Genomic DNA, 25,408 nt, shown 5'->3' with positions numbered 1-25,408 from the left:
CCCTCCTTCACATATCGGTCTTCCTGGTTAAACCTTACATCTTGACATCTTCACATCCTGGAATTCAGAGACCTACTGTCTTGCACTGCATATCTGCAATCCAGAGATGCATATAAAAGTCATCTGAATAATACTAAGAATTTCTTACACTACCTTCTCAGCAATGGGTAACACACTCACTGACACATGATGTTGTCCTGTTAGACCGCATACAGTGGCAACAAGTGTCACCAAAGAAATTCATCTGTTACCTATTCTACTCTGATCATGCAAAAGATTTGAAGTCAAGTGAACATGTTACCAGAGTGTGCACAGAAAACTCCAGATGAACCCAAAATATCTCCAAGATGTTCACTTTCAGCCACAGCTGAAAGAGTAAGAGCCTGCAGGTAGAAGTATTCTTCACAATGTCTGTTCAAGAGAAAGCTATCAAGTTTATCCAGTATAACCATGCTATGCTTTCTCCTGACATGACTGAAAACTGAGTCCTGAATTCTGTAGTAAAATGAATGGATCTGCATTTAACTAGCTTTCCACAAAGGGAAGGTTAGAGAATCCACTCTTAAAAAAAAAAAAAAAAAAAAAAATATATATATTATTTATATATATTTGTATTATTTGTACTACTTGTATATTCTACTAGAGTACTGACTGTATATTCTTCTAGTTATCACATGCCATGTAAATGGTCCTCTGTACTACTTATAACTGTTAAGAATTGCTTTGTACTGTTTTCATCTAATATTGTATTGTATCATGGAGCTTTTCTCCCCGGGCCTCCGCTGAAAATGGACCTGTGTCCAGTCGGACTTTCCCGGTTAACAAAAATAAAATAAAATAAAAATAAAATTAATCTGCTGGCAGACCAGTCCATGTGATAATTGTTTTCACAAGGATATCGAATGGATGTCTACCCTGTTTGAAAAAGAGTTTCATACACTATCCTACTGAGTAAGAGACACTAGATAACACTGTCAAAGACCCTGACTAATGACTTCTATAGCCACCATGACAATGTGTGGACGTTTAGAGACCAGTCACATCTGGTTAGGTTTTGAATCCGCTTAACTGCCACAAAATTCTTGAAACTTCAGTTTTTATTTCGACATTTTCTAATCTGCATGTGCCTATGACTATCATGATGGAAACACACAAAACAGGGTACACCAGGCTTGCCTAGTCCTAGAAACAGCCTCCATTTTATTATGTCAGATATGCAGATATTTCCAGCCAACTAAGAAGCATAACGTTTCAAACATGTCCTAGGTCTGCCTTGAGGTTTTCTCCTTGTATCTGAAACACTTTGGGGGACATTGTCACAAGTTGCACAACCACCTAAACAGACTCCCCTCAACTCAAACAAGCAGTGGCTGTACTCCTAAGATCCTACCCATTTGTTGAAATTCTCATTTTATCACAAACAGTGAGCCCAGTCACCCTGTGAAGGAACCTCATTACTGCGGGGTGTATTTGTATTTTTTTTCAGTCACTATCCAAAGTTCATGTCAATAGGTAAGGGTGGAGATATATAGACTGAGTGGAAAAATGTTCTGTTCTCTGATTCAAGTCTTCCTTCAACAGATGCTGGGCTAAAATGCAATTTAATCTGCAGTGACTAATGTGTGATTCCTGTCTTATGTATTTAGAGATCAGTAGTATGGAATCTTGCCTTAAGTTTTTTTTTTTCTTTAATTCTTTTGGTACTCTTCCAAGCCTCAATTTACTGTCTCAGACCCCAGTGTCCTACATCCATGCCAAGTCTCCTATCCACCTGGACTTACTCCAGTACTGATAATCCATAAGGGCATTCTGGAGGTTCAGTCATCTTGTACTTCCATCTGGGTTATTTTTTTCTTATGTATGTCCTACCCAGTCCTTGTTCTTTGCCCCTCACACTCATCAAATACATCCAGTGGTAACTCCAACCTTTGGCCCATGCCCCCCCTTTGGAAACATCATTGCCAAGTGCCTTTCCACCCAGGATTGTCATGCCCATCTCTGACCCTGCCCTCCATCAGTCACCTGAGCAGCTAATCAAACCCGAGTCATCTGGGCCATAGTCAGGGCTTTATCCCTCTATGCCATGAGAGTGGCAGTATGTTATGTATTTAAAGATCAATGCTATAGAATCTCAGGGATTTACCTTTTCTTTAGATATGGTGATCTTAGAGTTAGGTAGCAGGGGTGCTGGGGACACAGCTGTTCTCATCAGGGTGTGGTGGTGGGGTATTGTTCCCCTGCACAAAATCTTTTTAAGAAAATTTTGTTTTTTCACTCTCTTATGCAGAGTATCAGCTAGGTCAGTTGGCACCCTAGGCAGTTCCCATAATGGTACCTCCAACAACCTGAAATTGAGGACTAAAAAGTGCTTTCACAAGTCAAGTTCCAAAAACATCCAATTTTAAGTTGAGGACCAAAAAAAGCCATTACTATGCTGACATCCAATTGGAAACTCTTCTAAGGAGCTAATCACACCTCTTCAAATATAACAGCTTCCACCCAGGACAGTCACACTATCTGTGATACTGCTGTCATGTGATTACACTTCTGAGCGCCAATGACATAGGAGTCATATTAATGTTATAGAGTTTGCTTCACTGCCACAGTCTGCTAAAATGTCTATGACATTATGGCAGATCTTGCTGTGCCCACCCACTTCTTAATCTCTTGATCTCCATCTTTGTTTATGAACACCAAATGAATCATTTCCCTCGTTGACTTCTTCAGTAGTTTGTCCACGTACACACATGCACTTCAATGACACCAAATAAAGCATTTCCTCCAGCCACTCCTTCAGTAGGCTGACCAAGTATACCTAAGCATTTCATTAACGCCAAATGAAACATTTCTCCCAGTGACCTCTTCAGTACTTTGTCACAGAACACACAAACACTTCACTGACACTCAAATAATTTCCCTTAATGATCCCTTCACTACATTTTTTGGTCCATGTATTCACAAGCACTTCACCAACACTCAAATGAATAATTTCTGCAAACAAGCCCCTCAATAGTTTGACCATGTATGCAGAAGCACTAAAATACAACAAAACAAACATTTCTTCAAGTGAAGTAAATACTCATACCTCCTTTTTAAAAGCATTGCAGTGCATATTCATTTTTCCTCCTCTTTTCAGATAATTAATTTGATGCCTAACTCGCATATTCTCCTGCTAAATTGGTTTTACTGTCATACATTCAAGGTCCTTTTATGCATTTTGTAAGCAAATGAGGCCCTTTTTAATTTATCTCTATGAATCATAGTAATACACACATGCATAATGCCCCTTAGCCTTGTAATAGCTCTCCCTCAAGAGGGAGGTGCATTCAGCACAACACTTCTGCATTTCTGTACTCAGCCTGAATTACCTTATTTACAGGACATACAGACACTCTTTATGGATTACCAGTACGAACATACAAAGCCAGGGACTACGAATACTGGCCAATATGTCTTTTGCAATGTTAAAAAGAATATATGAATATATCAGTCACTCACAAAAGGCACAGTAACACATTCAAATGATGCAATATGCAGAGTTCTTCAAATAATCAGATGCAAGAAAGACACTATGAAAATTTAACGATAAATTAGTTGCCTTTGGCAACAAATAACAATGATTCTGATGTCTCACTTATAACTAACCTCTCACTAAGATGATGTCTCAGTGCTTCATATATTTTATTATGTATGGGATCTAGCTATTACAGATGTACATTTTTACTTACAAAGATTTTTAAATTTCAGTTTAATAACATTAGGAATGCCCAAAAAAAACATTTCACATGACAAGGCAACTAAATTTATAGAATAAAAGTGTTTTTTAGATGGTTATAGAATTTCTTGTTGAAATGCATAGGGGAAAAATGTTTCACAATAGCATTAATGCTATACATACCTTTCAACCTCTTGACAAACGAAATCTGGACAAAGGCAAATATAATAGGGAACAAAGACCAAAAATAGGGGCAGAAATTGCTGGAATAATAGGTTTTGCATTGACATGCATTTTCTGAAGGATATAAAATCTGAAAGTCAAGTGTCTGTCATTATTTAGTGACTTCAGCCCTCAACGATTTTTCCAGAAAACCACAAATTTATGAGGACTAGACCAAAACTATGATCCAAAAAATCAGGACATTCTGCGAAAATTTGAATAGTTGAGATGTATGATTATTTAGGATGATAGTCTTTTTAAGGTAAATCAAACACTAACACCAATATAATTTCATAGAGAGAGTTTTACTGCATACATTTGTACATCTGTTGCAAAGATACTGAGGCAGGTACCACTGAATCACAAGAAAGGTGAATATGTCAACCTTTAGCCACATGTGTACATTTGTAGTAATGAAGTGCTCTGGGTATGGCTGCAAACCAGCAAAACAATATGGAGGAATAGTTCTGAGTTTCCAATCATAACCAAGTTGATATGTGGTTGCTGAGACATGGATGTCAAAAAAATCATCTCAAGGACTTTGCTTTGTTCCTCTCTTGAGGTGAAAATTCCATCTGTGCTAAGAACACATAAAAAGTGAGTTAATAACAGAGAGACCCAGTCATCATTTTTGGAATATATTGATCTTCCTGCTTAGATGTTCTACTAGTTACAGATGAAACACGGCAGGCTGAATATCTTACATGAGGATCTAGATGACGTAAGCTGGAAAAGTATATCTGAAATTCCAAGACACACTACTAAATCAAGACAGTTTCATATTTTATATATGGGAAAGTCTTCAGAAACACTTTTGCACAACAGTAAGGTTAAAGAGAACATTCTCAAAATGGATTTTTCACACTGGAGATGTGAGAAACATATTTTGTTCCATGGCAGCATATTTTGGTCATGCTCAAGCCTGAATGTTTTAAAGATAGCTTTGCATCAATTATTAGGGAGGGTGTAGAGTAAAAATCTTGAAATTATTATAAACGTGCTTTACCTGGTTACGATTAGTGTTAATTCTTTACGACTCCAAGTAAATTTACTATACTTAATGTATACTGTCTCTATTCTAGAGCCATTTCTGGTGCAGTAAACAAAAGTGATTAGAAACAAACCTTGTCATATTTTGTAAAATGAAAATTAGAGAATAGGGTACACTTACTTTGACTTGAGTTCTGGAGCCCATGCAAATGTTGGGAAGGATTATAAAATAATGAAGAAAAGCAAACTCTGATAATGCTTGAATGTGGAAAATAACGAGGTCATCAAAAAGTGCTCAACATCAAGCCCAAAAATGACTAATGAAGGATGACTTCTTACAACTTTTTATTATGAGCAACACCTTTTAATGGCAGCCCTTGTTGATAAAGTCACCCTGATTTCATATTTCTAAAAATGGGACTATTTCTGGTAACCACAAATGATTCAAATTCATTATTCTCTGTACTTATAGGTTCATAGATTCATAGGTGTATCCCAGGCTAATGGTCATAAAGGCCTTTATATGCCTAGCCATGCAACCCAAATGTGTCCCACAAGTTATATGTTTTAGACATTTACTTAGGGGGTGCTTGTTGGTTTTGACATGATTTATTGACTGCCTCTGTCCATCAGAGACATAGGCACCAGACCAGGGTTGAATTTTCAGTTTCTAGTCCAATGGTCCAAGTTATGTTTAAATGGAGTTAGGGAGGTTTCACATGGTTTGGGAGCCATCTCTAGAGAACTGAATTCTCTGAGATATATATCTGTCTCGCCATCATGTTCTATTTATGTTGAAAACAAAATTGAGGTCTTTAGATCTAATAATTCTGATGCTGTTTGTTTAGTGGATGTGCAAAAGGTTCATCAGAGCAGTGGTTACGGGTGCCTTATATAGGTTCATAGGTTCATAGGTTCATAGGTTCATAGGTTCATAGGTTCATACTAGGCTATCTGCCCTAGGGCATTTATAAGCCTAGCCAGAGTGTGTTTGGCTTTCGCCACCCATTTTAAATTAATTTTGCTATGCCCTTTTTAGAGGTTAGTATACTGTGCCTCTGTCTAACAGTGACACAGAAGTGATACCCGGGGTAAACCTATGATCTCCCATTCACTCATCAAGATTCCTCTTGAAGAGAGTCAATGAGGGACTCTGCCTAACCTGGACTGGGATTTTATTCTAGAGTGAAGGGAGCCTCTGGGTTATGAATCTGTCCCTCCAGCATGTCTTATTTATTTCTGTGCTGAGGTTCAAGTCTCTCAAGCACATAGCTCAATGGGATTTGAATTTTCTGAGGTGCAGCATGTCCATTAATTCTGGGTTGGAGATGGCTTTATACGTCAGGCACAGATCGCCTCTGAGCAGGCGGTATGCCACTGAGTAGAGCTGGAGTTTCTTTAACTGGGCAGCATATGGCATCTGTTTGAGCCTTTGATCCTCTTGGTGAGGTACTTTAGGGTCTTTCCAGTTGCTGCAGGTGTCTGGTAAGGTACATCCAAAAAGGGGCATTGTACTCAATTATGGGTCTGGTGAGGGATGAGTAAAGAGGCACAATGACCTCCCCTGATCTAGATGTGAATCCCTTCATGATTAGGTGGGCTATATAAAATGTTTTTCTAACCAGTTTGGCCACGTGGTTGTCAAATGAAAGATTGCTATCAAGTTGGGTCCCCAGGTCCCTAATTACTTCTTCTGTACTTAATAGATTACCACCTATGTGGTAATTTGTGGGCACTTTGTTTTTGCCAAAGGGGATGACTATACACTTTTTGGCGTTTAGCTTGAGGCCATGGCTCTGGCACCAGTTGTCTGTTTCTATGAGGCCCTTTTGGAAGATACTTGTGTCAGCTGGAGAGTCGATTATGGCACCCAGTTTGCAGTCATCTGTGAACTTGATCAGCCACAGTCCTTCCGTGTTGGCCTGTACCTCCAAGAAATATATACCGAACAAGAGAGGTCCCAGGACTGAGCCTTGTGGGACGCCACTTGTAACTGGTTTGGAATCTGACATGGCTCCAAATTCTAACCATGTGGGTTCTGTCCTTGAGCCAGTTTGCAACCCATCTAGTGACATAGGGGTTTATATTTAAGCTGGTGAGCTTATCTATAATGCCCAAGTGGGGTATTGTATAGAAGGCTTTTGCGAGGTCCAGGTAGGCTGTGTGGACCACCTTCCCCTCATTAATGGCCTTGGTGACTGTTTCAAAAAATCAACCAGGTTTAAGAGGCAGGATCTGCCCTTAACAAAGCCAAACTGGGTAGGTCCCTAACTCAGATAGACCAAGTAAACACCTACTGCCATGAGATAAATAATCTCAGTCCTCCTGATGTAAAAACATAGTAAAATAGTTTCTCATGTACAATGCTACCAGAACAAACTTAAACAAACATAAAGAAAGGCACAAGGAGAGGTTATATATGATTTGCGATGTCAACAGCAGTTTACAATGAACAGCTTATAAAACTGTGATTATTGTATAAAGATGCTTTGATTTGTGAGAATGAGTCAAGAACCACTCAAGTGTTCCAAATTTATATAGGCACTAAAAACAAGGAACAATGACTAATAAGCCCTCTGGCCAATAAAATGACTACAGTCAGGGCTTTCTATTGTGTTTCTCAACTTGAATTGGCGAGGCTACCACCTACTGCCACTAGATGGAACTTTTTCAGTTGTCTTAATGTAAAAATACAGAAACAAGCTTGGTGGAATCTAAAAACACTACTTTATTAAACAATTAGCTAGACAATGAATTCAGAGCAAGTAAATCAGCAGAATGGATAATGAGAGGCAAAATGCACTTTTTTTTTCAAAATAAGTACAAGGAAAGGCAAATAGATAATTCAAGATATCAACAGCAGTGTAGAAATGGAGAAGCTTTCAAAACTCAATTTACAGTAAGGGTGGGAAAATTAAAAATGAATAAGTTTAAAAAGCGGATCAAGGAATAAAAGGATGGATGGGAAATTCAGCAGCAGGTAGTCAAACAGTGCTTGTAGTTTTTCTAGGTCTTGAGTCTTATCAGGAAAGACAAGGACACACACACACACACACACACACAAACACACACACACACACACACACACACACACACACACACACACACACACACACACACACACATATATAGTCTCTGAATTTAAGTATCGCTCAAGAAACAAATTAACCAATGAAAAAAAAAGCATGTGAAATGTGCATCCTTGGCACTTTAAGTACCTGTCTGCCAGACAGAACAAAAGCACCAGGCCAAACAGATTTTTCAAAAAAAAAAAAAAAAAAATGGAACAGATAAAACCGAAAAAAACCCTATCAGTTTAAGCAACTCAAAGACAAAGGAAAATATAATGTTTCTCACCAGCAGGGAGTCACCTACAGTGCTTGTAGTTTTTGCAGGCCTTGAATCTTACCAGAAAAGACAAGGCCAAAAATATACTCACATATCTCTCAACTTCTTATCAAAAGAAATCTGGACAAAGTCTGACATAATGTGGGGACAAAGGCCCAAAATAGAGATGCAATTTAAACATTGCTCTTATAAAATTAAAAAAAGTTGCTAGAATAACAAGATTTGTATTAGCATAGATTTACTAAAGGATATGAAGTCTGAAACTCAATTATATGTCATTATTTAGTGACCTTAAACCTTAGATCATCCCAGTTATTTAAAAAAAAATCCACAACTTTTATGAGGAACAGACCAAAAATATTAGGAAAAATTTGTTGAGTGGTATGACTTTGTGTATTAAAGTATTACTCAAGAAACAAACGAACCAATGAAGGAACACAGCCTAGGTAATTTGTCTGTCACGTAGAACAAAATCACCAGGCCTAACAGATTTTTCAAAACAGAAAACAAAAGCAATTATACATCAGACACACACAAAAAAGATAAGATTACTTTCGTTGCTTTTTGTTTGACTTTGCCAGCAGGGAGTCAAACAGTGCCTGTAGTTTTTGAAGGCCTCTTATCAGAGAAGACCCATCTTAAAACAGAACTACTTCTTTATGAAGCTAGAACTGCTGGGATTCTGTTTGGTTTCATTGCTATGGAAATATGTACCTCCTTTCAAGATGTGGTATGTCTTTATCTAATAATCATGGGTTAAAATAGTCAGAGAATGTTTATAAAAGTTAGGTTGAAATGCATTACCATATGAACTGGATTTTAAAATATTGAAGATTTACTTCACAGTGATATGCATAAACTTTGCTGCTAACATTTTTGAGAATGATTGCACTGAATATAACAAGAAACTGCTCCACTCAATAAATGGTTGCATTAGCTTGTTCAGGTCCTTACCAGTGAGCTACAATGCAATTAACAAAGAATTCTGAGAACTTACCAGTGAGATACAATGTAATTAACAAAGGATTCTGAGAACTTACCAGTGAGATACAATGTAATTAACAAAGGATTCTGAGAACTTACCAGTGTGATACAATGTAATTAACAAAGGATTCTGAGAACTTACCAGTGAGATACAATGTAATTAACAAAGGATTCTGAGAACTTACCAATGAGATACAATGTAATTAACAAAGGATTCTGTGAACGTTTAGGAAATGAGATTTGCTGCAATTAGAAATTATTTGAGTTTGGATTTACAGAAAATGTTTGCACTAATCTGATGGCTAATGACCTGGTCACCTTGGGGAATCCCTCAAAATATGTTAGTTAAAACTCTAAGGTAGTGCCAGCAAATATTTCTGGAATTTATGCAGTTCATTATGTTATCTTTAAATTATTTAAGTCAAGATTTTACTCTTTTTCCAGTTTCTGCACAAGTTTCAATTTCTTCTATTAGCAATTAAGAAGTTTATTTTTATTTTTCTGACTCTAAATATTTGTTAAAACTGTCTTACAAAGCTACTTACAGAGAAGCCTTCTGAAGCGTACAGATGTTGGAAGCTGAAGTACATTCAGCCAAAACTGGCTATCTATTTTAAACACATTTGGAAATCAAGAACTTAACATTAACAAATTGAAATTACAAGTCCTGTATAGGGTACTTCTTGCTGAATTTAAGACATACTGTAGCTCCAATATGGATGTCACTGGCTGACCAATAATTTATCAGTTTTGCAATATAATTTATAGAAGAGCAGGTAATAAGTGAATCATCGGTATGTATGTATGAAAAAAATGAAATGCCAAACTGTGAAAATAACTGATTAAAAAGAAATTTAATATATAGACTTAAAAGGATCAGTCTAAGGTGAACTTAATTGGACAGATCTACAGGAGAAAATAACATGTTCCAGTGTAAGATTTACAAACAGGAAAATGTTCTTAATGTAGTGAATCAGATATGTTAAGACTGTTTAAATTCTGGTAAAGAGGAACCTGGTGGTGGATACACATTTATCGTGGTTAAGGTAATACCACTTATTAAATCCATCATGGCTGCTTATCAACAAATGGCTTCTATGTGAAAATCTGCCAAATCTTTGACAACTGTACAAGTTAATCTTATAGAGCCCTTAGAAAAAGATAAAAGCATACATTTCAGTTCATCTATTTTTTTATAAACTGGAAGGTGTTTGAATCTAAGTGGGTTTTCATGAGTTTTACAGTCATGTTCATAGCTACATAGATTAGTAGCAGGCTAACTTTCCTTGAGAGCCATTTTAATTCTAGCCAATTACTCAGTATGAGAATTAAACCCTGCACCTCTGAGCCGCAGTGGCACAGCGGTTAGCATTGTCACCTCACAGCAAGAGGTTCTCCTGTTTGATTCTCGACTGGAACGCCTTCTGTGTGGAGTTTGCATGTCCTCCCCGCGGTTGAGTGACGTTAAAGACATGCAGGTAGGTGCGAGCGCGAATGGGCATGCCTTCTTTGAAGGTTGGATGTCAGGCTGGCAACTCGGCACTATAAAAATCCACTGCCAATCATGAGCATACTGGAGTTCCGCTCTGGCGACCCCTAACTGGGAAAAGCCAAAAGTCTTTTTTTACCTTTTATCTGTAAGGTAAACACCTTAAGCATTATGCCAACCTCCTAAGTCTTGCACTATGTTAGGACAATATTTTTGGAATCTACTACAATTGTGTGCACTAAAAAGGGGAATAGGCAGGGGACATTGATGAGCTGTCAAGCAGGTGGAATAATACATGTGCATGTCCTCATTGTACATCCATACCTGTGGATGTTAACAGATGAATGTGTAAGGGAAACAAGTTAAGATTTAAAAAGCAAAAATATCAATATAATGGTCTGACAGGATGATCAGCCCCATCACTGGTTCCAGGCAGAGATCTTAGTAAGTCCAGGTGGTGAAGTACTGCCCAGTAGATCCAGCTGATGGGGAAAGACCCTGGTGAAAGCCGATGGTCAACTGTGAGGAGTAATAAAAGTACACCCAATTACAATTACTTTCAGTGATGATGGAGTCTTCTCTTTACCCCACTGTTGTTTAACATTGGAATTGGCATATATAAGTATGAGGGTGTGGTGTCCCCATATAGGAAGTGCATGGGGGCTTGACTCCATGAATGAAGTTTGCTAAAAATGACTGTCTGTGAGTTATTTTCATAGATTCATAGAGTAGTACTAGGCTAACTGCCCTTGCGAGCCATTTTAAGCCTAGCCAATTATCCCCTGTGAGATTCAAACCCTGTACCTTATGTTTGTAAGGCAAGCACCTTAACCATTAGGCCACCCTCCCAACATTTTCATAGCTTCAGCACTCACTGAGTTTCTTCCTCACATCAACATGATTTCACAATAGATAAGGTAAAAATAAATAGCTTCAACAAGGCAGTTCTAGATCATCTAAATCTGTTTTTGTAAATATAAACTGGTAACCCATAAACAAAACTGAAGTACAGATGATGCCATGATTTACTTTAATTCAGGCTTAAGAACTAATCACAGTTATGGATGACAAACAAGGCAAATGTTAGATGATTAAGTAATACAAAGCCTGGGTAAAGTAGTAAAAAAGTCAGTGAGCAGCTTAGAACTCAGTAGAAAACTCATAAAAATCATTATCTGACCTGACCATCTTATCAAGTAATTTATCAAAAAGCTTATGCAATAAAATAACTACTTAAAACAGGAAACTTAATATCTCCATCTCCCACTCCTAACACAACTTACAAGGAGACTGCAGAACTAACTAAAATTGTTTTTAAATAATCATCTCAAGTATAACCACAACTCCCTCACCCAAACTACAGAAAATGTCAGCTCACAAGTAGAGCAATAATTCCAACTCAATGATATCAGTGCATTTCCAATAAGAAATATCCTAAAAACGGAGAAAGCCTGGTTCTGCGAGGATGCGATGATCTTCTCCTTGAATTTAGTAGAATGGCACCTCATTCATTACCTAATCCACTTACTTAACTAACAAAGAGAGGTATAAAAGAAGTTACAGTCTCTAAAGTATGAAAGGAAACACACATCACCCTACAACAGAAAAGGGGTACATCACTAGACCCCAGTAACGTTTGACTCATAATCATTCTAAATACCACTGAAAACTAAGGAAATGAACAGCAGTTTATGTTTCACACATCACAGGCTAACATTTTTAACAACTTACATCGTGACCTTTGTCAGTACAATTCTACTAATAACCACCGATCACATAAGGGATAATTTAAATAGACAAGAAATGCTCACTGGAATTTTTCTACCTCTGTAAAAGGCCTTTGATAGAATATCAATCAAAGATTATATCTGATAGGTAGCATAGAGGATTAATGCTATGAACTGTTATGAATTTGCTTTCTGTAGTTCAAGATCTGATTTCCTTAGAATCATTTGCCTACAGGGCGATTCACTTAACCAGACAGTGTTCCCATTCACTCTGAAAATGGATAACTGGGACCTACGGGTTTATCCGGATAACAAACGGACAAAAAAAAGACAAAGGAAAAAAAAAAAGCTAAACAACATAAGTTGCTATTTCCCCATACTGAAATGATATGAAAACTATTTTTCAGACAGGAAGCTTGCAGTATGATGGGGCCATGTACTATCCACAGAACTTATATTTAGTAAGGAAGTAATCAGAAATCCCATTAGTACACATACTGAAGCTCTTAAGTAAATCATAGTGGTGCCTTTCATACAATAAAATATGATGACTGCTATTTTATGTCCTGCAAAAAAACAAACAAACAAAAAAATAAAACAAAACAAAAAACTCATTCTGCAGTTGAAAATGCACTGCAAGCTGGCTTCCTAATTTTACTGAAATGGCTAAAAACTTTTTTACTATCTTAAATGCAAATAAAAGTAATGCCATTTTGTTTTCTACTAGCAACTATAGAACCATTAACTCCTCTAAACTTGAAATTAAGACAGTCCAGAAGCATAATCCCTCATACACACACACACACACACACACACACACACACACACACACACACACACACACACACACACACACACACATAAAATCAAATATCTGGGCTCCATTTATATGGGATACTTTTGCCTGATGACCAAATATATGCATAATAAAATGTGATGCCAGGCATATTGTACAGAATCAGAAGCCATCTCTCCTTCAATTCTGTAACTAAATCAAAAGTCTCATGAATACACTCTAGACCGTCCTCTTGGAACACAATTTATACAAATTCAGTTAGCTTGTGCATTAAACTTGGAAAATCAAGACAGGTAAATTATTTCCAGAATGTGTACCTCAAACTCACCACTGTGACCACCCACTCATGCTAAATGAGCTATAATTCAGTAATAAACGTTTTCCATCCTAAAAGTACCCCCCACACAGCCTACAAAAAAACTAGATCCCACAGGTCTTACAGTGCAGGTCTTCAAAGCTGTGTAGGCTATACTTGGAATAAATTCCAAGTCATCAGGGGTGGATAATAATAGGGACAATTTGGATGGCTTGGACCGCATAGTTAATTTTAAAAAGTTTTGTTACGTTCTGCCCCAACAAATCATTTTAGCTAGCTGAACATGAGCCAAACATAGCAATTGTGAGTATGTTTACCTGTAATAAAAAAAGAAGTTAAATGATAGGCACTTCAAGTATTTTCTCCTATATACTTGCACATGTGCATCACAGGCCAGAGATGCTATATTGACTTATTTATTAGTAGCACAATATTTATTTACTTGTAAATGAATACATGAATAAATAAATAAATTAAATAATTAATGAGAGCTGATGATCCTATGCACAGCACTGCAACTTTCTGTTTGCTTCCTTCCCATGATTCACTGGGAAGGCAACAAGTTAATTTTTATTAGTATAGAACTACTGTAGAGGGTTTCAGTGATGTTAGGTGAGTATTTTTATTTATCCTGACAACAAACCAGGTATAACATGAACAACTGATGTCAGTAAATAAGGAAGGCTGCAGACAGGATGTAGATTAAAGAAACATGTAATCTGTTCAGTTTGACTGCTTTACTTTCTGGCTACAATAGGTATGTAAAACAAAGCTGACACTGTTCCTGATATTGCAGACTATCCATGATTTTGCCTCATGTTTTGATCTGTACCTATTTTTTTGGCAAATCATGGAGGAACTTATCCATTGGTGATTTGATCAATTAAGATTCTGGCTTTGCAGGACTCATGTGGATTTGTGTGAAAGCAGTTAGAATATTTGTGGCTACTGTTTATTTGAAACAAAGTTGAAATTACATAGCACTCAATTGTCCTTGATTTTACAGACTGACCCTGGTTTTGCACATATTTTTGTTCAGTTATTCATAAAATCTGTGGTTTATGGCAAACCATTGATGACTGTGGTCACTAAATAATGAGAGGTATTTGAATATCACACGTTATATGCTTCAGAAAATCCATGAAAATGCAAAACCTGTTATTCTAACAACTTTTTAAATAAATTTGTCTTTGATTCTAAACCTTTGTACTACAGTATTTTTGGCTTTGCCCTTTTTTCTTGCACAAAGAGGTTGAGATTTTTTATCACAATCAGATGATGTATACACAGCAAAGTGGCTATAACTGCTTGTGAGAATGGAGACTGTCTATTGTTTGTAGTGAGAAATAAGTTGAAATACCTGGGCTACTGTGTGTTTGTGTGACACTAGTTTAAAATACATTATTGTTTCAATGATTAGTTATGTATGTTATCATTCCTAGACATCTGAGGTATGAAATATCAACAATGGGGATATAATTGCTTAGTACAAGGACTATATGTAGCTGAGAATGGTTACCTATGACTCTCATGATCAAGTCAAAGAGTCATTAGTCTGGTTTTGCTGGACTAGTGCTCATTTCTGTAAAGCATTCTGTAAAGCATGTTGGAATACCTTACTGTGGCCATTTTTATATCTCATTCAGACATATGAGGTATATACAGTCAAGTGACTATAACTAATGGGTATGGGCAGTGGTGGATTATAATGACAGCAGTTGGAATGGCCTTAACATATGCATTTATGTATTGTCTAAAAACAAAAAGTGTGTAGGGGCATGGTTTTAAAACCATCTAGGGCCCAAGGTACTCTCAATCCTCTTACATGACAGTATACTAACACTGAAAATATCACAGTCAGAAAATTATTCATCTATCTGACAAACTTTCTTATGTATTATTTCTAAATAAAAACTATTTTAATGCATCACTGAACACAATAAGCTATGAAAATAATTAATTTCCATAGTAGCATTTGTCTTACTGTACATATGTTGTATATTTATACATATTAGTGCATACTTATTATAAACTTTATTTGCCAATGTTTGCTTACCACTTAGACAAGAATTATTTTAATTATTTGCTTATATTCATATGCAACACATGAGCTTACACCTATAGCCAGACATTCCTGCCGATGTTTATTACTTGTTAAAACTCTCTAAGTTTAAATATCTATTTATTTCTGCAATTTATCTTGGTATGTTTTATTTTTATAATCCTAATCCATACTGCCTAGGATATTACTGCATCTACTTCACTGAAGCTTTTTTCTCTGAATCCCCACAGAAAATAGATCCCACAAATCCAGGTGGACTTCCTTGCAATAAAAACATAAATACGAATTAAATAAATAAATACAATAAATTATCCTACAGAAAGTCCTTCACTAAAAATTTGAAATCCTCTCAAATCCCTTCTTTTCAAAACTTTAAAGATCTTCTCATGGAAGTCTCTATATTTGAAATGATGACAGTTAGAGCTAGATCATCAGGGAACACAACAACTTACAATTATTGGAAAAGTATAAATGATCTACTGGTAAACCAGTAAAATGAATATAGTTTCATTTTATTTTTTTTTATTACATTTAAATGGCAAACTTCATCCATAGGTAGTGAACCCTTTTGCAGATAGTTATGTTTATTCTTGTTTTTCTATCAATATTTTCTATTTTTATCTACTGTATCAAAAAATCTTATCAATTATTTTATAACAGTTGTATGTTTTAGTTTTGATCCTAATAAAAAAATTTTATCAGAAAGTCCTTATTACTTCCAAGAAGAGATTAGTTCTAGTTTGTGATATGATGCTAAGGAAAATATAAAAAAAATTGTGAATACGAACAAGGGACAGAAACAAAATACATGTGATGACCTTGAAGTATGGGGCTAAGCTGGATCTATATTAAAACTATAGTCAAGTGTAGGTAAACTGTCTAGTAACAACTAGCATGGAGGTCTTAGGACACCTTCTTTGAATATGATACACAAAAAAATCTTTCCTTCTTTCTTTCTGGAAAAAGTAGAGTTTGCACATAAGTATGACAATGGAGGCCAGTGATAAAGTGTATTGTTTACTAAAAACAATGCATACTACATTGTAAAAGAACATAGACTCACAAGGGTAGTAATTGTTGCTAGTGCATGAGTAATGTTTTGTTCTTTATGATTTCAAGAACAACTTAAAAATGTAGAGATACACAAAGAAATAACTAATATAGATATTTTTGTAGAAAGGTACTGTGAAAAACTATTGTGTAAAAAAAGCAAGTGATTTATGGTACTCAGACATTCATAAAGCACAGACAGACCTGCCAGCCTGTAAGGGAATCTTTATTGTGGGAAACTGTCTGGTAAAGTGCAGAAGTATTCATAAGAAACAGAACAGGAAATTGATGAAATATGTCAAAGCATAGCAGCTAGACACAAACAGGAAACACCAGCCAGCTGGGGTCCAGACCTAAGTTGTTCCTGGGATTATATCAGCTGTGTTCCTCTCAGGAGACCCCCCCCCCCCCATACCACCCTACAGAACTTTAATACTGCTAGGCATTTCATATGTGAGAAAGAGAAGTTTCTTGAGCCCTGTGGAAAACGCAAAAGAAAGAAAACTTGTAACTGGATCTGCTCTACCTTATAGTAGCTATGGCAAAACAGCTGTTTTAGTGTGTAACACACAAAAATGCTTAACATTAGCCTGTTAGACACATGTGTAACTGATCTTTTATTTCACAGTAGCTGTTGCCCACTGTGATATGCTGCTGTCAGGGGCCAGAAGGCCTTTGTAGTCAAAATAAGTTGGCATTAATTGAAATCAATTGTTTTATATTTAATATTACTTTAACTCAAGTCAGGCAGAGGGGATACTGCATCCTAAACCATACCCCTGATGATGCCAGTTAAAGGACTAAAGCATTGAACTTAGAAGAGATAAAATATGCACCTAACGCCTGCATTTAGGAAAACATGTTCCTACAAAATTAAAGAGAGATAATGACAGAGTTTGCAGAAATAAAATAAATCTTACCTTGCTAGTTTAGGGAATACGGTCTTCTTTCTCTTTTTTTCTTTTGTTCTTTCTTTCTTTTTTTTTTATTTCTTCTTTCTCCACTCACAAACATCCTTAAAGACTTATATTTTTAGGACGCCTTCGTTTAAATGTTATTTCAAGTCTGTTTACTCTCTCCTAGTTGCAGTGTTTTTTTAAAGACCATGGGGTAGAATATGTCATATTTGGTAAAAAGAGCTGCACCTTGTATTTCAGATCTGCTCACAGTTGTTAGTTAAAATGGACCGTAAATAAGTAATGAATAACTAATCCAAGCATAGAGTCTATGAGACAGAACCGGAAATTCACGGAAATGAAATCTTGAAAGTTATTAGGCCTATCTAGGCACCCTTCAGTTGCCATGGCATCACATACCAGAAAGAAACAACGGTATGTAGTCACTGCTGAGAGGGGCTGAAGCAAGGGAAGTACCCAGAGTTACATGTCTGTACTTGCTGAAATCAAACATTAAACAATGCTTGTTGGGAGCATAAGTGGAACAAATAAACATTTGGGATAACACTTGTGAGACATTCAATAAACTGGAATGTATGTAGATCAGTTCAGCTTTCTGTGGTCCTCTCGTTAAGAAGTAGGCAAGAGGGTATGTATATCACAGCATAGGTGTAATTTGCATTTCCTTGCTATATTCCATTCACACAACATAAATCAGAGCAGTCCTGCTAGTGTGTGTGGTTAATTAGTGTTTGTGATGTGATTGCTATAAAACACAATCAGAGCAGTCCTGCTAGCATGTGTGGCTAACTGGTGTTTGTGATGTGATTACTATAAAACAGAATCAGAGCATTCCTGCTAGTGTGTGCGGTTAGGGTGTTTGTGATGTGATTACTATAAAACACAAACAGAGCAGTCCTGTTAGTGTATGTGGTTAATTAGTGTTTGTGATGTGATTACTATAAAACACAATCAGAGCAGTCCTGCTAGTGAGTGTGGTTAATTGGTGTTTGTGATGTGATTACTATAAAACACAATCAGAGCAGTCCTGCTAGTGTGTGTGGTTAATTGGTGTTTGTGATGTGATTACTATAAAACACAATCAGAGCAGTCCTGCTAGCATATGTGGCTAACTGGTGTTTGTGATGTGATTACTATAAAACAGAATAAGAGCAGTCCTGCTAGTGTGTGCGGTTAGGGTGTTTGTGATGTGATTACTATAAAACACAAACAGAGCAGTCCTGCTAGTGTATGTGGTTAATTAGTGTTTGTGATGTGATTACTATAAAACACAATCAGAGCAGTCCTTCTAGTGTGTGTGGTTAATTAGTGTTTGTGATGTGATTGCTATAAAACACAATCAGAGCAGTCCTGCTAGTGTGTGGGGTTAATTGGTGTTTGTGATGTGATTGCTATAAAACACAATCAAAGCAGTCCTGCTATGTGGTTAACTAGTGTTTGTGATGTGATTACTATAAAACACAATCAGAGCAGTCCTGCTAGCATGTGTGGCTAACTGGTGTTTGTGATGTGATTACTATAAAACAGAATCAGAGCAGTCCTGCTAGTGTGTGCGGTTAGGGTGTTTGTGATGTGATTACTATAAAACACAAACAGAGCAGTCCTGCTAGTGTATGTGGTTAATTAGTGTTTGTGATGTGATTACTATAAAACACAATCATAGCAGTCCTGCTAGTGTGTGTGGCTAACTGGTGTTTGTGATGTGATTACTATAAAACACAATCAGAGCAGTCCTGCTAGTGTGTGGGGTTAATTGGTGTTTGTGATGTGATTGCTATAAAACATAATCAGAGCAGTCCTGCTAGTGTGTGTGGTTAATTGGTGTTTGTGATGTGATTGCTATAAAACACAATCAAAGCAGTCCTGCAAGTGTGTGTGGTTAACTAGTGTTTGTGATGTGATTACTATAAAACACAATCAGAGCAGTCCTGCTAGTGAGTGTGGTTAATTAGTGTTTGTGATGTGATTACTATAAAACACAATCAGAGCAGTCCTGCTAGTGTGTGTGGTTAGAGTGTTTGTGATGTGATTACTATAAAACACAATCAGAGCAGTCCTGCTAGTGTGTGTGGTTAATTGGTGTTTTTGATGTGATTGCTATAAAACACAATCAGAGCAGTCCTGCTAGTGTGTGGGGTTAACTGGTGTTTGTGATGTTCTTGCTATAAAACACAATCAGAGCAGTCCTGCTAGTGTGTGGGGTTAATTGGTGTTTGTGATGTGATTACAAAAACAGAATCAGAGCAGTCCTGCTAGTGTGTGTGGTTAACTAGTGTTTGTGATGTGATTACTATAAAACACAATCACAGCAGTCCTGCTAGTGTGTGTGGTTAACTGGTGTTTGTGATGTTCTTGCTATAAAACACAATCAGAGCAGTCCTACTACTGTGTGGAGTTAATTAGTGTTTGTGATGTGATTACTATAAAACACAATCAGAGCAGTCCTGCTAGTGTGTGTGCTTAATTGGTGTTTATGATGTGATTGCTATAAAAAACAATCAGAGCAGTCCTGCCAGTGTGTGTGGTTAACTAGTGTTTGTGATGTGATTACTATAAAACACAATCACAGCAGTCCTGCTAGTGGGTGGGGTTAACTGGTGTTTGTGATGTTCTTGCTATAAAACACAATCAGAGCAGTCCTACTACTGTGTGGAGTTAATTAGTGTTTGTGATGTGATTACTATAAAACACAATCAGAGCAGTCCTGCTAGTGTGTGTGCTTAATTGGTGTTTATGATGTGATTACTATAAAACACAATCAGAGCAGTCCTGCTAGTGTGTGTGGTTAACTTGTGTTTGTGATGTGATTGCTATAAAACACAATCAAAGCAGTCCTGCTAGTGTGTGTGGTTAACTAGTGTTTGTGATGAGATTACTATAAAACACAATCAGAGCAGTCCTGCTAGTGAGTGTGGTTAATTGGTGTTTGTGATGTGATTACTATAAAACACAACCAGAGCAGTGCTGCTAGTGTGTGTGTGGTTAATTGGTGTTTGTGATGTGATTGCTATAAAACACAATCAGAGCAGTCCTGCTAGCATGTGTGGTTAATTAGTGTTTGTGATGTGATTACTATAAAACACAATCAGGGCAGTCCTGCTAGTGTGTGTGGTTAATTGGTGTTTGTGATGTAATTACTATAAAACACAATTAGAGCAGTCCTGCTAGTGTGTGTGGTTAATTGGTGTTTGTGATGTGATTGCTACAAAACACAATCAGAGCAGTCCTGCTAGTGTGTGTGGTGAGGGTGTTTGTGATGTGATTACTATAAAACACAATCAGAGCAGTCCTGCTAGTGTGTGTGTGATGTGATTACTATAAAACACAATCACAGCAGTCCTGCTAGTGAGTGTGGTTAATGGGTGTTTGTGATGTGATTGCTATAAAACACAATCAGAGCAGTCCTGCTAGTGAGCGTGGTTAATTAGTGTTTGTGATGTCATTGCTATAAAACAGAATGAGAGCAGTCCTGCTAGTGTGTGTGGTTAATTGGTGTTTGTGATGTGATTGCTATAAAACACAATCAGAGCAGTCCTGCTAGTGTGTGTGGTTAACTGGTGTTTGTGATGCGATTACTATAAAACACAATCAGAGCAGTCCTGCTTGTGTGTGTGGTTAATTGGTGTTTGTGATGTGATTGCTATAAAACACTATCAGAGCAGTCCTACTACTGTGTGGGGTTAATTGGTGTTTGTGATGTGATTACAAAAAAACAGAATCAGAGCAGTCCTGCTAGTGTGTGGGGTTAACTGGTGTTTGTGATTTGATTACTATAAAACACAATCAGAGCAGTCCTGCTAGTGTGTGTGGTTAATTGGTGTTTGTGATGTGATTACTATAAAACACAATCAGAGCAGTCCTGCTAGTGTGTGTGGTTAATTAGTGTTTGTGATGTGATTACTATAAAACACAATCACAGCAGTCCTGCTAGTGTGTGGGGTTAACTGGTGTTTGTGATGTTCTTGCTATAAAACACAATCAGAGCAGTCCTACTACTGTGTGGAGTTAATTAGTGTTTGTGATGTGATTACTATAAAACACAATCAGAGCAGTGCTGGTAGTGTGTGTGGTTAATTGGTGTTTGTGATGCGATTACTATAAAACACAATCAGAGCAGTCCTGCTAGTGTGTGGGGTTAATTGGTGTTTGAGATGTGATTGCTATAAAACACAATAAGAGCAGTCCTGCTAGTGTGTGGGGTTAATTGGTGTTTGTGATGTGATTGCTATAAAACACAATCAGAGCAGTCCTGCTAGTGTTTGGGGTTAGTTGGTGTTTGTGATTGCTATAAAACACAGTCAGTTCACAGGTATTGTGCTTTTATTTTATAATTCAGCATAATAAGGTTTTACCGATTTATACTGCACTTGAGTTTTGAATCACAACATATTTCTGTTTGATCTGTGTACTGTTCACTTTAAGATACATTGCAGTGCTTATGTATAAACATTATAATAAACCTGTTTATGACTTTTTCTAAGAATACAACCATTTTTCAAATAATTATTAAAATAACACGTATTTCTATTTTGCTGAAAACCGAAACATGCACATTTAAATAATTTGCGCATGTTGAGAAAAGAAAAGTGGTGTAATTATTTTTATGTTTCTGTCTAAATGAACTGTGGACAGCAGGTCAGAGCTGAAAATACAGAATATTTGTTGAAACAACATATAAAGGATTTTTGCAGCAGTTAAAGAACATTTTGCTGACCTAGTTTTTGATCTTCCTACTTGTTGGATAAGCTGCACAACATGATTTACCCACAGCATGCTGTCTTCTTTTCCTTCTTCACATTAATGTTTCTGACTCCACTACAAAGAATGTACCCATCATTTTCAACAACCTGATCTAAATAACATTTCATCAAGTCTTACCATGAGCAAGCCACCTTATATAGTCAGATTGCGCCCTTTTCTTCTCTTACACGTTTTGTAAAATTTTTTCTCAGCTGTGAAAGGTATGCAATGCGTGTCATATTTTTTTATTTCCACTGTTAATTCTATTTATTGAAAGTGTGTTTTCTTTATTGTTAAAAAAAATGCATTAGTTTTCCTGCTTTCTTTTTGTCTCTCGATTGTGTAATGACTGTAAAAAGTCCCTGAAGAATGCCTTTACTGATCACTTATCAAGCACTAAGGAAGTAAGTGAGAAAATGAATAACGTTTGATTATTAAGATGCTTAAAAGAATATATCACACCCTCTCTAATGAATATAGTTTTTAAGGAGATAAATATTAACCTTGGAAGTTATACAGCTTTAATGGCCATCGATTCTCTTACTTTCTTGCATCCCAGTTCTTCAAGTGTAGAATTTGACAGCATGGAACTTGTTGTTTTAGTAGTGGTGGCAGTCCTGGAGTAAGAAATATAATGGCATGGTGTGTTAAGGCACAAGACTCACATGGGTGCAGGGGAGTATATGGTTTTGATTTCTGTATATTTTTATTTCAGCTTTAGCACCTTTGCTGTGAGTTGATCGATTTTCATTCAGTTTCCTTCTCTGAGCTAAGGCTCAGCGAAATGCTCACGTAAAGATACACAACTACGGCATACACAGGTGGTACTCCTGAGTGCTTCTGCAAAGACTCTATTTGCATCCAAAGAGTAAACTCCTGTAGCATTGTCAAGGTATACTTTGGGTGAGAGTGGGAGGCTGCAGATGCACTGAATGAATCTGCTTACCAGAAATTAAACCAGAACTTCTCAAATTATATATATATGTATAGATAGATAGATGGATAGATAGATATATATTTACAGAGATATATAAATCTATATATTTAGGTATCTATCTGTCTATCTATCTATCCATCTATTTATATATATTTATATGGGTTCCCGAAATGTAGTCGATGCACTGTAGCTTGACACAAGGTTCCAGTAATTTAGCTGATGAATGTTTGGTTTAAACCAGCTCTGTTTAATCTACTCATTAGTGTTAGTGGTCTAAGATTGCTATAATATGGGGAATACAAAATATATCCTTTCCCTGGCATTGTACTGTACTTGGTATATTTAAGTAGCAGGGGGTGTGGAGGCTGCAGGGGGGCTTTCATACTTATAAAAAATTTTACTTACTTATTCTCATGACCTTTTGATTATTTCTATGTTGATCTTTGCATCATGCATTGGTCAACTATTTTATAGTAATCCATACAGATATATACAACTTCAATTTAAGTTTTATTAAAAAGGAAATAACTGATGATTTTTAGTGAGCTCATTAAAACTACTGTGATTGTTAGAGTCACAACATAGAACAATGGGGGACAAGGATTTTTTCTTTGTTCCTACTGATGATTGATCACAGAGTTAGCATATTCACAGAAGGGGGTGTGGGGGAAACTTGACCCATTCAGCAAAAATACTGTTTCTTTATTTTATTTTTTCAGTGGTATAGGTTGAATGGTATTGTGTACTTCTTATAGCGAGATCTCTGTTGTGGGATATTAGAGTTACTATTATCTGGAGAGATAGGAAGTGGGAGGTGTAATAACGCTTGCCTCTCTCTCACAAGAATGTTATTTTCCAAAGCATTTTGATGGTCTGGGTTGAATGTTTTTTAGCAGGTGCTGGAAGTCATAAAACAATTTCATACCTTCACACTTCCAGAGTAGCAGTTAGTTCACCTCAATGCAGAAAGCTTCCTAGTACAGACTTTCTGTCTCTGCCTGCATTGAAACCTGTGAAATAGCATCTTTATGGTCTAGTCCATAAAGGGACTTAATTTCAGATATATTTTAAAGTTTGTTTGACTGAGGTTAACCTCCTGTCTTCCAATTTCCTCTATTAAAACATACACATTTAAACAACTGCAATAGTGTATGTACATTTCTGTTTTCTCCAGTAGAGCACACTGTTGATACATTTAAACACAAGCACTTTACAAATACATTTTCAACACAAATATCTGTACAAATCAGTTTGATATACACATGACATACAGTTCTAATACATTTGTAACACAAGCATCTTGTATAAATCAGTTTGATAGTTCGCAAATGACATATAATTATTTACAGAATTCCAGCTAGCTTTGCTGACAGTACCTCATATCATCATAGCTTGTACCTCACCCTATCCTTAGCATATGTGTTGCCTTCCTCTTGTTTCCCCCCCTTATACTTTGTGCATTGAACCCTTCTCCATCACCATTTGTCTACCCTCTTTGTTGGAATCTCGTCCCATGTCCCTTCGTCTCAGTGTACACACATCCACTTCACTTTCTCTGAAGTGTTTTGTGTATGTCTTTCCTTCACTGTAAACTGTCCTATCCCACCTTTCTTACCATGTTTTGTCTTATGCACTTCCCCTTAATTACTTCTCTATATAAAGAAAAAAATGAGTCCTTATTCCACAAAATGTTGGCCTGCCTGTTCTTAGACTCTCTGATTTGTTGTCTGTGTGTGACCCTCTGATTGCTGCATTCTCATTTCCCCTACTATCTTATACACTGTTTTCCTACCCTTTTAAACATCTGACAGACACTCATATACTTGGCCACAATGAACGATGCAAACACTTATGGCAATCCAGCATTCTCTGGCATTTTCTTTTTTCTGCCATCTTGCCAATGCACATGTAAATTATTGCTACACTGGTTTAATTTTCAGATGGATCAGCCTGTGAGTTCACCTTTTTAGTCTTTATGAGATTGTGCAGTATGCTGCTGATAAGCAGCCACTCTACGGATAGTGTCTTACCCATTCGGGTATGTGTTTTACTACATGGCTATGTCTATGTGCATAATTACTGCTCTACTCTTTAATTATCCTGGTGTGCTGCTGG

General features: G+C 36.7%; 1 protein-coding gene and 1 long non-coding RNA gene across 3 annotated transcripts in view; both read right to left on the bottom strand.

Moving 5' to 3' along the window:
* MET (MET proto-oncogene, receptor tyrosine kinase) overlaps window positions 1–25,408 on the bottom strand; it is a 1,562,736-nt gene that overhangs the window by 630,613 nt on the left and 906,715 nt on the right. The gene's annotated exons all lie outside the window — the stretch shown is intronic.
* On the bottom strand, window positions 4,224–18,101 carry LOC122815879. Its single transcript, XR_006367009.1, has 2 exons — window positions 17,620–18,101; window positions 4,224–4,517 (listed from the first exon to the last, which is right to left on the bottom strand). It is a non-coding gene; the product is annotated as an uncharacterized LOC122815879 (long non-coding RNA).

The sequence above is a fragment of the Protopterus annectens genome, chromosome 11.part0 (assembly GCF_019279795.1).
Source record: "Protopterus annectens isolate FY-2018-M chromosome 11.part0, PAN1.0, whole genome shotgun sequence".
In the NCBI taxonomy this organism is placed as follows: domain Eukaryota; kingdom Metazoa; phylum Chordata; order Ceratodontiformes; family Protopteridae; genus Protopterus; species Protopterus annectens.
Note: the sequence above shows the minus strand (reverse complement) of the source record. Positions and strands in the feature narration are given on the sequence as shown.